Genomic DNA, 21,318 nt, shown 5'->3' with positions numbered 1-21,318 from the left:
TTTTCTCAAAATTTCGAGTTAGCTCTGCCAATCAAAAATATACGTGAATGAGGTCGCTTTCTTGTTACCCGGAAGCATATGGCGCAGAGGAACGCACACTCAAAAACGGATCCCAACAAATTGGCGCTTTGGCGAGTACGTTTGCTGATAGTAACACCATGTGATTCAGCTAATAACACAGGGATTTCATCATTTGTGAAGCCAGGCTGAAAACACTCAGCAATCTGTGCATTCACGACTGGATGTAATACCGGTAGCTTAGCTGTAGCATTTATAGCTGAGGGCTTCAGCTTCCGGGTAACAAGGAAATGACGTCATTCACGTAGTTACTGATTGGCAGCGCCAACTCGAAATTTCAAGTTGCTTTTCTCAAAATTTTGAGTTAATAAATCGAAATCTCAAGTTAATATGTCGAAATTTCGAGAAAATAACTCAAAATTTTGAGTTATGGATCTTTTTTTTTTTTTTTAGTCGCGGAAACGGGCTTCCATACAATCTGCTCTCTGTCATCAACAGAATTTTTCCAAATAGAGATTTTTTTTATTTTCCAAACGGTATTTTCTGTGCACATTCATCACAATCAGCAGGAATGTTCAAAACACACCAAAACTGCAGGACTGAAACATTTATGGAGCTGTCCAACTCCACTGAGAGGCATGATTATTAAACCCCAGCCACGTCATTCTTCGGCTCTTCTTTACTGTTTAATGAAAAACAGCTTTAAGCCAAACAGGTTTAAAAGGTTTATTGCAACATTTTAAAAGTGTACAGCAAATCAATACATGCAAATAAAAACGAGGAGGGAGCAGACGCCAAACAACCATCAACAACACTGTCTAAGCAGCTCAGACACATGTCTTGCAGCTGCTCATTTCTGCAGACCAGGTATTTCCACAGGTGTGGATTTGAAAGCCGTGTTTACTTTCTGCATTTTTAATGAAATACAGTCAGAGATGGAGAGTCAAACACAGTACGAGCTCAGAGCAGCAGAAGATGAAAACTAGACTACTTGACATCCACATTCAAGACAGACTTTTTGTCTCTTTCCCTTCTGATTTTTTTTATTATTATCCTGTTTTCAAAAGTCAAGTACACTAGAGGGAGGATGAAGAGAAAACTCATGTAATATGTATATGAATAGTGAAGCTATTTGACCAAAAAGGGACGCTTCATGGAAGAAAACGTGCTGCTGTTTGAACAACCTGGCATTCTTAAGTCCACACATACAGGCACTGGCATACTTTAGCTTTTCTCTACATACAGTAACAGCAAATATTCAGCTTGTTTAGAGAGTTAAGGCAGTAGTATTAAAACTAAAAGCTACACATTACCGCTGCATTCCTCGCATTATCTGACGTAGATTCGTCAGGATAATCCGTCGACTTCGGCCTGTCTGCGATAACGCCAGCGTCTTATTTTCGTTCCTACACGTTTTTCTGGCATTTCTAACAATTCTGTCAAAAACAGCAGCTTTGTCTTGTTTATTGTCCAATGAATTACAGCAATTTCAGCTGAGAAAAGAAGCTGAAAGCTTTCAAGCTTTGCAAGACAAATGATAGCAATCCCTGCTCTTGAAAAGATGAGGAAGGCTTTCAAGCTTTCAAACATGACAGTTAAAGAGAGGGTTTTGTACTTTGCATGGTACTCAACACATTCACTGACTGGCAACCAAAAAAACCCCAAATTCTACAATGACATGTTTCTGCATACCGAAGGACGGCGTGTTGATGGGGCTCCTTTTCAGTGTTCTCTAATTAGTTTCCTAATTTAGGCCAAAATCCATGACAACAAACTTTGAACATGTCTAAATGTCTCATGTGGAACAAAAGAATAATCAAGCTTTTACTGAGTTTGTTTCTAAGGTGAGTCTTATTGGATAAAGTGCAGAAATATTTCAAAATCAACAATAAGGAATCAAATATTGAACTAAAAGGTGAATTCAGATGTCTTCCTCTCTCATTGCCTCCGTTCTTACTTATGCTTAAAGATTGGCTGTCAAACGTTCCCCGCTGGTTTTTTCACGGGTGCTTTTCAGAGGAGCGCGATAGCTGGTAGCTGTTTGCGAGGAGCGAATAAGGGCTGGCATTTTGCTATCCCTCCAAGACACGGCTGCAGTGCCAGTGAGGCGCGAGCACAGTGGGGTGCTGGAAAGAGACATGAAACATCATTCAAAATTGAAGTTGTTCAAAGTGAATCGATGTGAGAAAAACCAGCCAGTGCCTGCGAGCGTACGTGTGGATGCGTCCTCCTAGTGGGTGATGCTGCCTCAACAAGACAGCGATGATGCAATCTGAGGGGGATTCAAAAGAACACAGTTCAGTATTAAACGGTTGGAGCACATTTTTCACTGAACTCCCAAAGCAACGCTATGTCAACACCTGAATCTAAGCTTATGCATATTTAATGAAAGACTGTAGTAGTGTTGCTCTGATAAAGACCTCATTAGGTACAAGATGTAAAACCTATGTTTCAGGTCTGGTGCTGACAGCTGAAATTATTATAAACGTCTTACTTACATGGACAGGGAGAAAAAAACGAGGTAAGCTTGGCTATTCGTCTCCACAGGAAACACGTGCGGCACCGCCAGACTCAACACATGACTTCATTTCATGAGTAACTGGTTTTCACCTCCGGAGTTTCCAACATGGAGACTCAAGAAAGAGCAGCAGGATTCATGGGAATAAAAAAATACAGGGTTTATTATTTAAAACATGCAAATGAAAATTGATCAGTTTCACCAGCCTTCATGGGTTAGAAACACACGGAAACTGAAACTTCCTTTAAGGTCCGAGTGCAGTGAAACTAGAGCACGAACATAATAACACTGTCCGAACAAGTGGCTTTAAATATGCATCCATTTTATTGCACATATTAACCGCACTCCGCTGTGTTTGCATTTGAGCGGAAAGAATTTGAATTCAAGTTTCCTTTTTCATTTTCATTTCTCGAGCATTTCAAACAAAAACAGCAGTTATGGAGCAGCAAGGTGGATCAAAACCAGTAATCTGATTACGCTTTAAGTTCTGTGCCAAAGCAGCCAACAGGTTATAAAATACTGTTAATCAGAAAATGCTGTTGGTAAGACTATTAACTCGAATGTCTGGTGTCCTCGTGTAATAAATCCTTGAGTCACTGCAAAGGTGTGCAGAAGGTTCATGTGCAATTTCAAGTCACGACTTTAAGTCAACTTCAGGCAGGTGAAAAAATGAAAGAAAAAATATTTCCAGTTCTTATCTCAGAAGAGAAATATAATTATTTGCAGCTTCCTGGGTTCGAGGCATCCAATCACAGATGAAATGGGAAACCTGCAGTATTGACACAGACCGGCGCCCTGGGACGAGGGCTGTTCATGAGAACAAAGCTGGATTACACGTCTAATTGTTTACAGAGCTGCTAATAATCTGAAGGTGTTTGACACATTTCACGTGAATGTTCTGAACGTAGTGTACGATGGCTGCGTGAGCGCACGCCACAAAAACTCTTTGCAGACTGGAAGAAAACAGACCTTCGTGGCTTTTGCTGCGACGCTGTAGTGTTCAGCTCTTCACGGTGCATTTGCATAAAACTGTGCCGAGCAGCTTCACACAAACCACACATCAAACACTCGCCTCCGACATGAAACTGGCACATGTTAATGGTTTTATAGGGAAATTATTACAAATCTGTTGATGGGCGAGAGCGGGGATGCAGCGGCCTGTATGAGTGAGCAGTTCCCAGGTTTCAAGCACATGGCCGCGCGATAAAGAAGCTGTTGTGGACACGCCGCCCTGGCTGAAATAGCAGGAAATCTGTGTCTGGGCTACACGCCTTACATACTGCAGAGAAATATGCAGGCGTAGTCAAACTGACCTGTGTTAGCTCACTGGTTAATAGCTGTTTTGGGAGCAGTACTGATTTAATGTTTCCATTATGTGAGAGCAAATAAAGCAGTGTCAGTAATTAGATCTTAGTTGACAAGCCCAGACAACACAGCCTCGTTAGCAGAAAGCAAACAAACGATTCATTCTTACGTATATGCTCCGGCACAGCTTTGTGATGTTTCTCCGTCACTGTGAAATGACCCAGTTTTAACAGACTCGTTCTTCAAAACAAATGTTTTATGTTCCAGCTCTAAAGAAAACTTTACTGACTATCCTGACGCACCCATTCGTGTGTCACTGTAGGTTTGGGTGGCTGCAATTATTCCTGGTACCCACACCGGATCTGAAGCTTTTCCCACTGGAGTCCAGTTGGAGGAAATGGGGAACAAAATGCACAGCTCTAGTTCAGAACACGCATGAACTCCAAAGTAATATTGAGCAGGAAATCAGGCCAGAGCCTTTAAGGTTACAAAATGTCTCCGTCTTTGTACAGGAACTGGATCCTGGCTGGGTTGTTGTTAGTGATCGGAGCAGTCGGGGGTCGTTTGAGTAAAGTGGCATCAAACTACCTACAGAACAGAACACGTGTGTCAGCTGCAGACTAGTGATGGGTCGTTCGTGAACGAAATGGCTCTTAGAGCCGGGTCTTTGACGTGAACGACGCGAGCCGGCTCCTTATCGCGAGCCGTGGTTTTTTTTTGTTTTTCTTTCTCTCAGCCTCTCTCTCGCACTTTTTTCCGCTTCACTCCGCACGCCAGCCTTGTGCTTTACGCTGGGCAGAGGGGGGAGGGGCGGTAGTTACACTCAGTAGCACAGGAACAGAGCGGGAGGGAGAGAGAGAGAGGCAGGGACAACAACGTCACATTAGAAAGGTATAGTAATCATCCACAACTATTTTCAGTTGCAGATGATAAAGGATTCAGAAAGTTTATTCATGCAGGTCCATATGACAGAGAATATGCATGTTCTTTTTGTTTTCATATTATAAGTTATATTTAATTGTGTTGTGGTTTGCAGCGTTTTGTGTTGTTTCACTTTAAATTTGTAAAAGGAAAAAGCTGAAAACTTAAATAGTTAAAAGTTGAAATGTGAATAGTTGATTTTTGTATTATGTGATTTATTTATTACATTTTATGTGGAGTGAATAAATAAAAGTATATTTACGGTGGCCCCTAGAGACAAAGCACATACAAACTTCAAATCACGTAAAAACACGTAAAAACTCCGAAGCACATAAAAACTCAAAACACGTACAAAAGACAACAGAAGTGCTCCAGGATGCTAGGGGGCAGTGTTGAGCTTTTGTTAGAGGCTACACAAGCCAGCAAGTACCAACGACCGGATTTGGTGTGTGGTAGTAACAGGTAAATGAGCATTCATTTTTTTAATTATTTGACTATATTTGAATGCTTGTGTATAAATACACAAACAATACACATATGCTTTCATGCTTTCAATTGTGTAATTTAAGTGATCTAGGTAGCTGTTTTGGAAGGTCAATTAACGCTAGAAATGTGTTTTGGAGTTTGTACGTGTTTTGTCTGTAGGGGCCACCGCATATATTTATATATAAACATATATAAATAAAACCACTTTTTTTTACATTAGTAATTCCTTCTGTGCATAATTTTATATTATTGTTAATAATAAATTAATTAAACAACAAAACAACCTGAAGAGCCGGTTCAGAGCGGAAAGAGCCGGCTCTTTTTAGTGAGCCGAGCCGAAAGAGCCGGTTCTCTAAAAAGAGCCGGAAATCCCATCACTACTGCATACAGACGCCTATGAGAGGGCAGACTGTCAGAGTGTTGTAATAAATGACTGACTGTTCCAAGGACACTCACTGTGGAAATGCCACTGTGTAAAAAGCAGGCAAGGCAAAGGAAACAAGTTCATAAATAAAGCATAGCTGTAAAAAACACACAAGTTATTTTGTTATGATTTACTTCAAATTTAATTCAATCTATTTTATGTCCTTTACTGAGTGCCTGACAGTTTATCGTTTTGGGACCCGATTAACGAACACTCCCTCTGTGTCACATTGAAAACTTTATGTATTTTACATGAAAATTACCTCTGAATGTTTTGAGTTTGAGCAGCTTAACGGTCAGCATGCGAGAGCCTCACCAGCTCACACAGATACAGGTGGTATTGTGCTATTACTCATTTTTCAACCTTGTTTGAATTCACTTCATAATGGTGCAATCTTTTTAAAAAATAACCCTGCATTTAAATTTCTCCTACTTCCAAGCCAAGGATATTATAATTCCACTTATACTTTTTATTTTTTAACCACAAATGCAAAGACAAGGGGGAAAAAGACACGTCTAATACCTGATTGGATTTGTCAGCCATGCACATGACCACAGGCGGAAACACGCTGTTGTAATTTCACACCAAAGCGGGGCTGATGTTATGGCACTCTGTCACTGTGGAGAGGGTATAGTAAATTTCCACTTCTACAAGACGCTGCTCACAATGACCAGATCTGCCCTATTTTTCTCGCCTGATTGCACCGACCTCACATGATGAATGATCTCCTCAAGAGACAGAAAACAGGGCCTGTTGTTATTGATGATCTCAATTAATAACCTGCCACACCACCGAGGATTCGCCCATTCAGCTCTTTGCATAATGTCATAAAAAAAGACACTGTGCGGGCGACTTATGTAAACAAAGAACTAAAGAAAAAAGCATCATCCTGAACATTAAGTAAAGGCACATTTGTATCTATTTCACGTTGTTTCACATCGTTTCCCTCCACATCTTTCGATCTAACGGGTCAAAGGTTAATAATGAAACTGTCACTTTCTACTAAAAGGCATCAAACGTCTCAAACATCTGTAATCAAAACTGCGTCCAGCCTGTGCTCTCACTGCAGCCTGAAAATACTGTGATAAGATTTCCATGTTTATTAAAGACGATGCCAAAAAAAGACATCCCTGCTGGCGTGTTTGTGCGCCACCTGCTCATGCGAGGCTCAGCCTGTGAGCACCAGCAGACAAAGTCTCTCCACCGACGGGCAAATGGCCATCTGAAGGTGACAGACTCCAGCGGCCCTGGGCCAGCGTGAGTCACTGACTTCATGTCCTCAGCAACAGCACTGACTTACTCCAGCAAGTGCATAAGTCTGCCCCCCAGGCAAGGTGACTCTAGTTCCCACTCTCCCTGCATGAAATGCTTTCCCACCTGGCAAGTTGAACCTTCATCACCCATTTGCCGCTCACGGAAGAGCACAGGCCCGATTGCCACTTGTCACAGTTTCTTAGTGACCACAGGTCAAAGCCCCCAAAATATCAGCGCTTATATAATTGCTGCCACACTTTGACTGCAAGCATCAAGCTGTTCCTGAACATTATGTGTTTATGCATCAACAGTCATGAGATTACGAAGCAAACAATATTTATTTATATTTATTTCCACAGATGTGAGTCACAAAGAGCTTTACAGAAAATAACCTGAGACAATGCAACAATTAAAAAGAGGATAAAAGGATATAAATTTAATGAAACGCAGACTTAAAACTTCAAAAGCCAATAAGATGTTCTTTGATACATTTTGTATTAACTTTATTAAATGTAACTGGTTCTGATATGCATCCATTTCCATCAAACCCAGTAAGCAGAGAGCTTAGAAAGATTAATCCAGCGACGTTTCCCTGATGAATGTGCGCGCTGTGGATTTGATAAAAGACACAAACTAAAATATGCAAACGTCTTTTTGAACTTAGTGGAGTTTTCCTTGCAGTGATGCTAAAGTGGATACGTAAACAGCTACAGTGTTGCACATTAGTAATAAAAAAGTTCTATTTTCTTGGATGTAAAACACTGAGCCAGAGTTACGGATCATCTTCACCAGAACAAAACGCTGCTGCTGACGTTCAGAGCCCAAACTCTGTGTTCTGGACGCAGATATTTGATGCTCTCAAAGAAGTTTTCAAAGTAAATATTCCACTAAGTCCTACAGTCGCAGCGTTGGGAAGGAACTTACTGACTGCAAAGCCAACACTTATCTGTTAAATATATAACTCACTGCAGCCCGACAATGCACAACTATCACAATTCATACATGGATCCAGAAAGTGAATGATGTCTGTCTGATGGAACAAATGACATACTCAGAGTACAGAAACCTGCCTTTGTTACCTTTAGTAATACAATGAAGAACATCACCTAATTTTAAGAGCCAGCAGACCAAAAGACTGCTCATGTTACGTTTGCTTTATATCTGCAGCTGGACATTCATGGCTGCTCTCTGCTTGTGCATACGGGTACAGTTTATACAGGACCTGTGGGATGTATCACTGCTGATTTCTGCAGCTGGCATTCTTTGGATTTGTGTAAAACAAACACAATTTATAAAAAAAAAATGCGACACATACAATAGTTTACTGAAAATATGCTCAGAATTTAAAGCCAAAGAAAAGCGAGTCTTATGTTGCTCCTGATGCGTGACTGTAGCTGCGAGGATGTTCATGCATTGGAGTGAGACGGGCACATATTACCAGAGCGAGGTGGACGGCTGAAAGCTGCCAAAACCTCACCATGCTTAGAGCCTGGCCTCACAAATCCCTGCTGCTCTGTAATACTGATGTCTCTGCGTAACACAGCAAAACGCACCTGAACACACAGTGACGTCAGAGGGAGAAGAGCCCAACGCAAGGTGCATACAAGGATGCAGCCTGCAGCTATTACTGGGAGTCCAACGGAGGTGTGTTACACTCATGTCTGCATGTTACACGATGCAATAAATAGCTTCGTGCTCTTCTATGCAGAACAGTCCACCACCCTCACAGGTGTGTGTAGTTTGAGTTCTCTGCTCTGGTTGGGTCCTGCCTCCACCTCAATCTGAGGCCACGTATCGCCCCCGGCAAATTCTAACAGACGAGTTTGACCGTACATCTAAAAATCCCATCAGGTCCCCTCCGGGGGCCTCGCATTGATCTAAACTGCCAGGATGCTTCTGGAGACAAACACGTGCATGTGATTCCACTGCAATATTCAGGTTAGCAGGCAGCATGCTCCCTGTTTGCATCTGCTTGATTTCGACCTGCCCTTGGTTGAAAGCTGGTCACTCTTGAAATTAACTGGCTGTGTCTTTGTTTAGACATTAGCATAGTGTTAATAGATCGCCAACAACTCTCACAGGCACACATGCTAATTTGCCCTATTTAGAAAATCTCATCACTTTTGTGTTTTGTTTTATTAATTTCATGTTTCTGTTTATTTATGAGCTGCTTAATCACCTCTGAATGATGTTAACTAGTAACAGACAGGATGGAGAATTATTAGATGTGCGCTGAAAAAAGAAAGAATGGATCAATGGAGACTAAGGACATCATTTACACAGAGAGTGTGGGGGAGCCCAAGTTTGAACACTAAACAATTCAATTACCGCCCCACGTCAGACAGATGAGAAACGCTCTGCGATGATTCTAAATGTTTCTTGTTCATCCAGTTTTGCCTCCATCATAGGTGCACGCCGTGAAAACAGCGAGAAGCGTTTATAGACTTATCGCCTTGTGTTTTGTGTCTCCGGTGACGTACGGCGAGGCTGCTCTGGTGCGTCACGCTACTATGCACACTATTCAAAAATGAAACAACTATTGGGACATCCTCTGCATGTTAATGGTGATGCTTAAAGAAAGTGTGCAAAAGGAAAAGTGCAGTGTTCTTTTAAGTGTATTTTAATAATGCTGCTATACAGTCGCCACGGTAATGTAGCCTGAACACTGTGCAAAATGTAAATGGACACAAAATGCAACGACTTCTCTGTCGAGTCCATATTTTATTCAGAGAAGATGACAGAAAACATGTTTGTTTCTCATACAGTCCTGATCAAACGCTTAGGATCAGTTGAAAAATGGCAAAAAATCGTATTTTGCATGATTGGGTTAAAGCGTTGTTGTCAATAAATTGCATGCTCAAAAAAATGTTTTGTCTCACTCACATTTGTTCTTGTTGCACGTTGAAGCTCTACTCTGAACCTGGTTAAGATCCAACCGGGGCTCTCTTGGCTCATTTTGAATTTGACTGCAGCCACATGTCGTGAAAAAGATGGATTTGTAACTTCATGAAAGTTACAAATCATGACTGTGGAACCATTTAACTATTATTTAGTCCTAAAACAAATAAATTCAATGTGTGTTTCCTCAAATTGAATGAAAGGAGAAAAATGAAACATATTCTGAGATGAAAAATGCCCACAAGTCATATTTAAGCCTCCTGTCTGTCCATTGTTCACTGTCTCTTTTAGGCTTCGTGCCTCTTCACTCGTTCCTTGGTTAATGGGGTCTGGGATGCTGTCATATAGTTTGCATTTAGTCATCAGTTACAGGTTTTGTTCCAGCGTACGTGACAAGGAAGCGGCTTTGAGCGTCTGCACTGCTTACCTCCTTTAGCATGCCGAGCGAGAGGTGACCCTGTAATCTGCACACTTCGTGGGGTGACTTTTATAGAGACATTCACTGCCAAATGACAGGAGAATATCCTGGATGTCGCTCTGATCGCGCACGTTAGCCAAACATAGCAGCCAATCTGTGGGATGTATTCTGTGTGAGAATCTGGCAGCATATCCAATTCTCTCTCAATGCAAAGCTCCATTTGGCCTTTCACTGCACATACATCAGGCTTACTCCAAATGTGCAGTGCAGGCAAGGCTGAGATGAAAGAAAAGCCCTCCAGTCTTAACAATAAAAATGTAGCTTCGAGGGTAAATGAGCTGTGAGCATCCTCAGAGGGACGGATAGGAAGGAACGATAGAGGTCTAGGTTTACTGTATTCTGCATGTTTTAGTTAATCTCCAACTGCTCTGGTCCTGTGAGAAAACTTGTGTTGAAAGTAAAATGACAATTCAGTAATTGTTTCAGTGCCTGACAATAAATTAGCTTGAATGTTTTCCATGGGCTGAAGGGACTCCCACTCACCGCTAAGTGACTCATTTGGACAGTTTTGCACAAAATGAGCGACGGGGTTGGTGGAGCAGGTCTGTCAAACATGAAGATGAAGCGAAGAGTCGACACAAAGTACGCCGCCCACAATCGCGCTCGTCCACTTCACACAAAGTCGATGAACGACGCCCCCCAATCAAACTGGCCTACAGAGACGTGAGCTGATAAAACTACCTGCTGATTAAAAACCACTGGATCACTTTTAGACTGTTTCTCTTTGGAAACACGTCCAAGCATGTCAGCATATGCACACCTCTAAAATACACCAGTTTAATTTATTATTAATTGATTAATTTTGTATTTTTCGCCACATGAAGAAGAAGTCAGCCCATCTGTGACAAAACATCTGGAGCACCTGTAAAAGCACCTATAAAAAAAACAAATGATTTTAATGAAAAAAACGATAATAAAAGCTCCAACTTTCTGAAAAGACTCAGAGTCTGCCAACCTCTGCTGGAACAGGAAATCCACCCGTGATGAAACACCCTCCTCATGTCTATTCTTCTCCACCAGCTGCGCATATCCATATATCTATCCATCTGGACCATTTGGCCACTCAGCAAAAGCTGCTAGTCACTAAAATTCTGTTACAAAACAAACGAGTTGGTAGAGTTTTATTGTCAATGTTGTCAGAGTCACATTTGGGACGAGTAAACGTTGTCTGCTGAACGTCCAAGAAGAATGAATTTTTTCTGCTGCCCGTTTCTAATCCGTGCGCCTCAAACAAAAGCCAAATGACTGAAAACTAAAGTAACCAAAGGACGACAATGATTCCATAAATAAAAGACAATCAGGCTGGCTTTAATTGGGCGAAACCTCGTAAGAATTCAGTTTATTTTTTATGTTTTTGTTTTTGTTCCGAGAGTTAATGAGGTCTGGTGCTGAGATCACTGATATTGATTTTATCTGCACGGAGAGGTCTAAGCTTTTCTGGTCTGCTTAGCAACAACAACACTATGGTAACCACAGAAGTCGTTTAAAACAAAGGTTAAAGCCTTAAAAACACCATGTTGGTAAATAGCTCACTCTTACTTCTTTATTTCAGTCGCTGCTGATGAGCCAGGCTTCACAGGCTCGCTCACCGGCCAACTTCATATCCTGTCTGTGTTTGATATAGTTCATCTGAATTTCTCATCCCGAGCACAACAAGGAGGACCACTGCCAAGTGCTCTCCAAGCACTAGAGACAGAGCTGGATGCTGAGCAGGAGGCGAGAAACTTATTGAAGAGGTAGCTCATTATTGCTCCATGGTTTGTTTGTCACAAAGATGGCCTGCTGACATGTGCAGAGCAGCAGGGTTGTTTTGGTATTATTTAATCATTCATACTGAAAAATACTTGCACAAATCCATTCAAATGGATTATTTTGCATCCCTAAATGTCAAAATATCAACACGTGCGTGTACTGTTACTGCACGCCAGTCACTGCTCAGGTTTGATGCCAAACAGGAAGCTCGTGTGAGCTTAATCATCACCTAAGCCTGTACCTCTGCTTGTGTTTGTGGAGATGAAATCTCAGCTGAAGGTTCTTTAACAAAACCAGCGTGGAGTTTACTGAAAGCTCGAGAAACCCTCGTCTGTTCAGAAAAATCACTTCACATAATTACTAATGACAAGAGAGTCCTTTTTAGCAGCCAGCAGCCGCTACTTCAAACTTTAATTATTGTTATCAAACTAATTACAACTTCCCACTTGTGTGTGATGATTAACGTTTGAACCGCGCTATGGAAAAACACATTGTTTACTCAGGTAGAGCAGTAATTAGCTACAGATGATTAGTCTCACCTGAAGGTCAGCTAAGCTTAGAGAAGGTAAAAGAAAGAGACGTGGGAATAATGAGCACGCCATTTGTAAACACATTGTTCTTCTGTGTTTTGGCTGTGATTGGACGTATCTGTGACACGTCGCAGATCAGTGTTTGGCTTTGTTTTGATGAGCAGTGCTGTGAAGTTTGCACTGTCCCAGACTTCCCAGTGCACTCGTATAATGCAATGCATTTCTGTGACAGTAATAAGAAGCCTCGTTGTTTCAACAAACTGCTGCAAAACAAACCCGTGTGCAGGATCGGTGCATCATCTGTGGGCACATGCAGTTCAGCTCTCAAACAGCTTCTCTTTACAACGTCAGTGCCTGGAGTGCAGCGCTACACAACTTCTGCTCCCTATGCACGGCAGGACTGCTTGCTCTTGATGTCTGAGGGAGTGATGGCAGCAGCATCTCCTTAAAATGTCTTAAAACCACTTTTACTTGACGATGATCAGATGATAACTAGCACCAGTGCACGAGAACAAGGAGCCTCTTTTCCCAGCAGCCCCAGTGTGGAACTCTGACAAAAAGATGCAAAGTGTGTTTTCAGCATCCGTTCAGGGAATCAACCATGTGCTGTGCAGCTAAAAGCCTCAAAAATACATAATTTTTCTACTACTGGAGTACCGTGGCTGTAATTTAGTCCATAATAATTCTGCCTTAGGTCCCCATTGACACATTAAAAATGCACCACACATCTAAAGGCATTTGCACAGCCCAGCAGGTCTACAGGAATCAGCAGCACAGTAATCAATCCCTGCCACGAGGCTCTTTGTGGAAAATGACAAAGGGAGTCCAGTCCAACTACTCAGATCACAAGTGTTAGGAGAGATGCACCTTATCTGGTTTTTATCTGTTATTTGAAATAAAACAACGACATCAGTGTGTCGAGCTTCTGTTTTGATTTAAAGAGGTTTGTGTTATTAGTGAAAGAAAACTGTATTTTGTGGGAAATCCGTCAGCGTACTGGCCGACCTCTTCACATCTGAACATGCTTCTTTATCTTTGTGCTATTCCCAAAAGCTTTCACTGCAGGAGCCTTTAACTCCAGCTTGTTCTGAGGCCTCTGCATCATTAGCCTGGACCTTCAGCAAGCCAAATGCAAAGTTGTGAATAAGCCAACCATTCAAAGATATTTATATCAGCCTGGAAAACTCCTTTGCTGCTTAGCCATAGGTGTAGGATTGTTGTTGTGTGGCTGAATGATCCTGGTTCTGCCTCTCTCTCAGCAGCAGTGCCAGTTCCATCTGAAGCCGTAACAGAACAGCCAGCGTGTTTGACAGATGGGAAGGTGTGCTGTGGCATGTCAGATGTTCGTTTTATTTCCACTCTTTCTACTTTTCGTTGTTTCATTTCTGCATGTCTGGAAGATTTCTCTTCTTAGGCTCGATGGCTTGAAGCTTCCCTGTGAGGAGCTGGCAACCTGTCCAGAAGCACCCTGCCTCTTAGACCGAGCGTCTGCATCTCACGTCGAATCCTTCAAGTTGTGCTAATGTCGTCATGAAATCTATTTTTGAGAGCTGATGAGGAAACATGAATGCCACGTGGAACCATTTTTGTTCAGCCTCTTTCTTATTGTTGAGTCTTACGGATCCATGTGAGGCCTGTGGTTCTGGGTTCTTCTGTGACCTCCTGGATGAGCCGTTCATGCACTTTTGCAGAGATTTTGGTGGACCAGCCACTCCTGGGAAGCTTTGTGGATAATCACGTAGTACATGTATAAGAACATAAATACTCCCTCTTAGAGCTGGGCCATATACCGTTCACAGTAATACCGGTATAATGTTAGGCAATGATAAGAAAATAAATATGGCGATAGAATATGGGTAAAACGCATATGTGCAGTGCCTTTGTTTACATACGCACATGGCAGAAAAAGCATGGAGGCGACGGAGAAAGAAACAGACGAACCAGAACTGGTTTGTAAAAATGCTGCAACTTCAGTGGTGTGCAACTGGTTTGGCTTTCGTCCGTCAGATACACAACAAAGCACAATTTTTGGTAGCGCATGCTAGCGGGCCGTCGTTATTACCGTGTTTTTCACAAAATAAGTCGCTCTTAAAATCCTTAGATTTTCTGAAAAATCGACAGTGTGCCTGTATGAATTCTGGTTGTGTTTACTGACCTCGAACCGGTTTTATGTGGTAGGCGGCGCTCGAAAATCTGTCAAAAATGTTTTAGTCTGACTTTGCTAAGCTACAAACCCGCACCGCCTGATGGATTGTCGGAGCATTACGGCTATCGTAGGCGGAGCCTCGCGGAGTGATACGTACTGTGCTTCAACATAATATTACAGTATTGTGTGTGTATAACCTCTTTTTAAGTTTTGTGGATATTATACATGGTTATGCTCTGGATGGACACACACAGCTACCTCAATGTCCATTAAGAACTGCACTATATAAACCTCCACACAAATTAAAGCTGGGTTTAATGCCACTACAATGTACTGAAACGCACTAGTTTTGCCATATTTGTCTGTTTCTCTTCTACACAAAAGACAACTAGAATAAAACCAAAACCCAGAAACTACAAGAGTGACGTCATAAAAGGAAACACGGGTTCATCCTTACACATGCTACCTTTGCAGCTATGAAAGAAACTCAAAGCAAATATCGACGTGAGCTGGCATTTCGTGATCTCATTTAATGCAGCATCAGTACCGCAAATCACAAGAAACACGTGTTCTAATGCGCAGCCTCACTGCAGTCGAGTCAGGAATGTTACTGACTGAAACATAGTTTTTGCATTAACCTCTCAAAGCATTTCATTTTTAGAAAGACCAACAGTTGCACTCAAAGTAGCAACACATCAGCATCTATGAAGAATAAAGTGTCGCACCTTTTAGCGAGTCCGCTGGTTATATTGAAAGCGGTGCAGCGGTGCCTGGAGGGCGTGTCTGCAGGCTAGCTGGGTCTCAGAGGTTGCTTTAGGCGTAACTGTTTTATCCTGGCCTCCCTCAGTGCATCAGCATTAATCACTGCTCCGCACAGACACGAGCACAGCCCGGCTTCCTAACAGTGTGCATCGGTTTGTTTCTGGCTTTGCTGTGGTGCAGTCTTGATGTTCCTCGCAACAGAAATATCAATCTTATTGATCTAAGATGATAGCAGCAACACGGACTCGCTTGTTAGACAAATAAACCATTTAGTGCTATCATCCAATGATACATTTGAATATCAGGATATGATCTTCTCAACAGTGGTGCAACAATTAACTCGAAATGAGTGTTTTTAGTTTAGGAATACGATTTGATGAACAAATGAACAAAAAGCGCTGTGAGTGGATACACAAGGGGAGACGCAGTGAACACACACCTACAATAGATACAACACTGTAGGTAGACTGCGCTATTATCAAACCTCTCATTCACTAAATGTCTGTACGTTGAGAGTTTCTGCCAGAATTAGGTGGTGGGAGCCAAGATGAGCTTCCAATCATGCACCGCTTCAAAAAAGCCGAGTCACCTGTGTCAGTGGCAGGTGGAGCAGCAACAGGCAACACGTCCTTCATCATGTTCCCCGTTTATGCAGCAGCTGGCATGGTGGGCAGGCCATGTGCTGGGTTATAGGAAACTCATTAGTACAGTGAGTATCATCAGAAATACGGTTCAAAGCTGATACTTCAAAGCACACACAGCCTGCTAGCATGAATCACCAGGTGCTGTGAGATGATGCTAACGTTAGCTAGACATGGCAGAGTCAGACGGGCTTTCAAAGATAAAGTAGTGCAGTGTGTATCTACTATACCAGCAGGTAATGTGACTGTCAGTGAAGGTCATTTGTTTTATATTTAAAAGACTGACACTTTAACGTGAATGTGAAATATTGAGATGACTTGCTACTCACTTTACTGCATGAAAAGAAACAAAATTCGACAAACACTGAGCTCTGTGTTTGGAGCAAGCAGCACTTAAACCTCATTCAGATACATAAACCTGTGATTTTCAAAACTAGGTGAGTTTTCCTGGGGGAAAAAAGATGTTTTATGAAGTAAGTAATGCAGACTCCACAGTAGTCAGACTCCTTTTATGTACAGGTAATTATACATATATATTAAGCTTCAAGACAAGCGAACTCCCACTATAGTCACATTACTGAAGGGAGTTTCAACTTCCTCAATAATTCAGGCGTTATCCTTCATCTTGTGATACATAAGATGAATCAAAGTGCTTGAACACATGCCAGAGATGTTCTTCTGAGACAGCTGCTTCACTCAGTTTGTTCTTGGTTTTGTTATTTATGAACAATCAAGGAAAAAGCTTTCAGTGTGCGAGCTCTACTATTGTTTTAACAGTACTGGAAAGAAACATCAACGCCGTCTGAGATTCAGAGTGGCCACGGTCGTGTAAATCACGTCTGTGTCAGCTGATGGAGGAATCCAATCAGTGTTTTTTCCTTCACAGTAACAACTGTTTCTTCCCACAGCTCAGGTTAAAGCCCCTGCAGAAAAAACATCAGCCTTCGTTCATTCAGAGTCCTAATCGGCTGACCAAGCTCGTCCGTACTGTTGTCCAAACGCCTCACACTCGTCGCGATCGCACATCCTGTCACATCTACAGCTACAGCCTCGCTGTCATCATTAGCGCAGCCAGTGAAGAGCATAAAAACCAAAAACCTGAATTAACAAAAAATGCAATTTCACCTTCACATTAAACACAACAAACAAGAAAAAATAATCTTTTTTCTTTTTATATCATGACATAAGTTAAACTGGTTATGAGTGTAACAGTCCTTTCTAGCGTAGTCACAGTAATTCTTCTTAACATGTAAAGTAATACATTCTTCTTTCTTTATCTCATTTTTCTACAGAAAGTTTGCAGAAACACTGAAAAGGCTAAAAACACAGAGACAAAGACGACTAAAAAGGCTTTTCTGAGACTTCCTATAAAACCGCTGCTTTACTGCAGTCTGTCTGCTCGTGTGCAGAAATGTCACACTTCCTGTAAATGTTCAATCCAAACTACGTAAAGAATTTAATCCACTTAAAGTAGAAACCTTTTCCACCTCAGTTTTAATATACGACCGTATTTAATTATTCATTTGTGTGCACACATCATGTAGGTGGGGATAATTAGCAATCAACATGTATTGTGTGGAAACGTCAGTGATCAGTGGCTCTATATTCACGACTTCTTGAGTCATGTGTTATCTAAGCTTGCTTTGTTAGTTCTGGTTTTAAACAAAGTTCTGCAGACTGCACAAACATCGTGATCACAGACACATATCCACATGAATATTTTTAACTTTATTCTGGGGTCATAAGCATGCATGACCCTTCATGGCTACAGCTGGACAGAGCTTTTGCATTACTGTGTGACAGCAGAGGGTTTAGCCAATCACAGTAATGTGATTACAGGCTCCTGAAGGAAGTTCACCATCGAAATGTCAGAGCAAATGTCACCTTGAGTTTACAGCAGGTTAGACCTTTGTCAGTGACAGGGTGGTTTTACCTTACCGTTGTTGTTGTTGTTGTTACACACATTTTCACGTCTAGGTTTAGTATTATCGATAATAAAATTTACTGTTGAAATTCTTTGGAAAAAGCCACATTCAAAGGCTCGTCTCTAACTTCAAACTAACACAAAGTTACTTTTTTAGAAATCACTCCTGTTTCTCCCTTTAAGAGTGAAAACACTGGATTTTCTTTACCTTTTTGTGCCGTCCCATTTGGGTCTTTAGCCATCAGAATTGTTGTCCTAAGTCCAAGAAAGATACCCAACAGATTGACTTTACCAAGTGGACCATCACAGCTTTGCCGTATTGGTCCATTTGATCGACCTTTGTTATTATTATTTATTTATTATATATATTTATTTATTTATTTATTAATACATCAGAACAAAATTAAAAGTCTTTTAAATACGCTGCCTTTGTTTCCTGGAATAATCTGCAGGAACTCGTCAGCTACGTGACCTGTGATCAGAACCTCGCTCTTAATGATCTGTTACTGTATATATTTTTTTACTGTTATGTAGTTATGTGACGCGTGTGTAAATGCCGGCAAGGTCATGTTACGCTTTTATTTTGAAGAGTACCTTAGCACGTCCTCTTTTATTGTGTCACATTTCCTGTTCTGTTCTCAGTGAAATGACACAAACACGTTGCTTCAGAGTGAGGAAACAACCTTTGTTTTGGAAATATTCACATAAAACCCTGGACTTCATTCACCTGTCGCACGCATAACTTGGAAGGTTCATACAATGTGGTTAAATTGTTTTTTTGTACGTGCATGTGGTGTTTGTGTAAAGACGTGCAGGGAGGAGGCTGCCAGCAGGGTTGGAAGCAGAAAGAGGGAGTAATGATTGCACACCGTTGCTTATTTTATTTAAAGACACAGAAAGGCTGTCTTTAATTCATACTTATTAAATGCTGTGACATCAATTGTTTAAAGGTGCTGATTTACATCAATGTCACGATTGAGTTATCAAAATAATTTTCTATGAAGTAAAATGTGAACTTTTCTGCATTTTCTACTAAAATGTTATGATTGCATTTGTTTGTGCATCTTTATCGTTTTCACGGTGTCATATTGTTGGTGGTTTAAAAGAGGAGAGAATAAAGCTGCATCAGTCGAGGCTCTCTGCGTCACGAGTGGGCAGCTCTCTGATTTGATCTCAACGAGATTTTACCTGGATCAATAAAGAACTATTTTAAAAACATCAAATTAATTAATGCATTTGTAAATGAATGTCCAACCCTGATTATTATTATTATCAGTACAAAAACTGCATGTTCCAGTTAAGTTGCACGTGTGTCTTTTAGGAATAATCTGGGCTTTTCCAGTACGAATCCTTGTGAGTCTGTCGTGCATGCTAACCTTCATCTACATGAATGGGAACATTATAATATTGATTTGCTAATTATTCGTACTTGAAAAGAGCGAGACAACCTCATCTATTTCCTTAGATTTCAGTTTAAAAGGCTATAACGATGTCATGGGTTAGTCAGCGCCACCCTGGCCTTTTCCCGTTAAAGTATTTGTAGAATAACTGATTAAGGTCAAAATCACGTCCTTCCTTTAACACCTTCATTGTAAAGAGGGCAACTATATTAAGACTATTTATACAGAAAAGGAGGGCTGCCTGAACACGTGGTAAATGTTCTGCTTATTGGCCTGAGGGTGCACTGACTGCTATCAAGAGAGCGAAGGGTGGGTGGGTAGTGAGGGGGTAGGAAACGAGGTGTGGAGGGGAGAGGAGGCACAGCAGGTAGCGAGGTTCCTACTGTTCAGCTACGTGACCTCTGGAAAGCCTCCAGCACTGCCTCTGCAAGACACAACACGACCTCACCTTTTGCATCAACCGTTCTCAGAAGAAATCCCACAACAACTCTCCACCGGCCAATTAAAAAGTAATGCATAATTTAACATGTCATTTGCCATTGCAGTCAAATTGAATATGATCTGCATTTAATTCTTGTGAATGTTCCTTCTGGAAGGACGAGAGAGGAAAAGTACGTCTGTTAACCGATTCAGTGTGATAGCACTGCCAATCATTCAGCGCCGTAACCCCGAGTTTCATCCTCCTTCACTTAAAAATAGAAGAAAAAAATCACGGTTGGTCACTTATCCTGAGATGATTAATGTAAGCCCTCCAGAAATGTGACGGCAGTTTTTAAATACCGGACTATTAATGACAAATCTGAAGAATCTCACAACCCCGGCGTGCACATCGAGCACAAAAGAAGCATCGCTGCGAAATGAAAGTAACCTCAATGGACAAACTATCCCCGACTATTTAAATTGTGGCCTAAAGGTGAAAGCACATTACCGAGATGGTTATTCTGTTCCACTCTATTCTTAGGGAGCAGGAGGCAGGTACAGCACATCGTCTCCATCCTCGCTATAAAATGACTCCCCTGTTCCTCCAATTAAAAGATAGCAGTAAAAAAAGCAGCAGACTCGGAGCTGCGATAGCGTAATTGCCTACTACAGTGTGCATAGGTGGAAGCCAAGCTTGTCCATTTAAGCCTGGAGGGGCACAGCAGACAGAGGCAGAACTGACACTCACGGGGACATTTGCGGACATCTCTTATGATCCAAATCCTCTCTTTTGCTTAACAGCCACAATTTAATTGTCACTAGCTGTGCCAATCATCCGCTGCATATGCTCTCATTCCTCCTTGTCCTTGTTAAGATAAATCCGTGGGACGAAAGCCAGACATCTCAATGACTAAACCACCTGCAGCTGTGCATTACTTGTTATTCTTCATAGATGGAAATGAAAACGTGTACGTGTAAACTCGTAAGTGTCAAACATCCCTGCTGCATGCTAATTGTCTCCCAATTACAATTTGTGGTTACTGTGCCAAATAATACAGCAGGTTTTTTTACAACAAGCAGTTTATTTCTATAGCGCTTTCAGACGACTCCCAGCTGAAAACAAATCAAAGCAAATAAATAATAGTAATTAAAATCAGGGTCGAACTGTGTCATTCGCCAAGACCGTCTTAAAACACAGCAAATGATGTCAGACCATGTGGCCGCACTTTCACTCAGCCAAAGTGGATTTGGGCAGAGCCTGGTGGGCTTTGCAGGCTGTTCTAATACAACGGCAGGAGCCGCCCACTGCTTAATGATCAGCAGATCTCACAGGAAAACAGTTAGCATGTTGCTGAAAGGTTTTATGCAACATTTTAGGTTTCAGAGGGCGATGGAGAGCAAATATCAGTGCTACTAATTGACTTCAAACACATGCGCTTTG

At 41.5% G+C, this 21,318-nt stretch overlaps 1 protein-coding gene and 1 long non-coding RNA gene across 5 annotated transcripts in view; both read right to left on the bottom strand.

Annotated features, from left to right (window-relative positions):
* Window positions 1-21,318, bottom strand: part of lrp1bb (low density lipoprotein receptor-related protein 1Bb) — a 270,260-nt gene that overhangs the window by 216,424 nt on the left and 32,518 nt on the right. The window lies entirely within an intron of this gene.
* LOC113007507 (uncharacterized) lies at window positions 477-4,507 on the bottom strand. Its single transcript, XR_003269918.1, has 3 exons — window positions 2,517-4,507; window positions 2,233-2,290; window positions 477-2,144 (listed from the first exon to the last, which is right to left on the bottom strand). It is a non-coding gene; the product is annotated as an uncharacterized LOC113007507 (long non-coding RNA).

The sequence above is a fragment of the Astatotilapia calliptera genome, chromosome 16 (genome assembly GCF_900246225.1).
Source record: "Astatotilapia calliptera chromosome 16, fAstCal1.2, whole genome shotgun sequence".
Classification (NCBI taxonomy): Eukaryota; Metazoa; Chordata; class Actinopteri; order Cichliformes; family Cichlidae; genus Astatotilapia; species Astatotilapia calliptera.
Note: the sequence above shows the minus strand (reverse complement) of the source record. Positions and strands in the feature narration are given on the sequence as shown.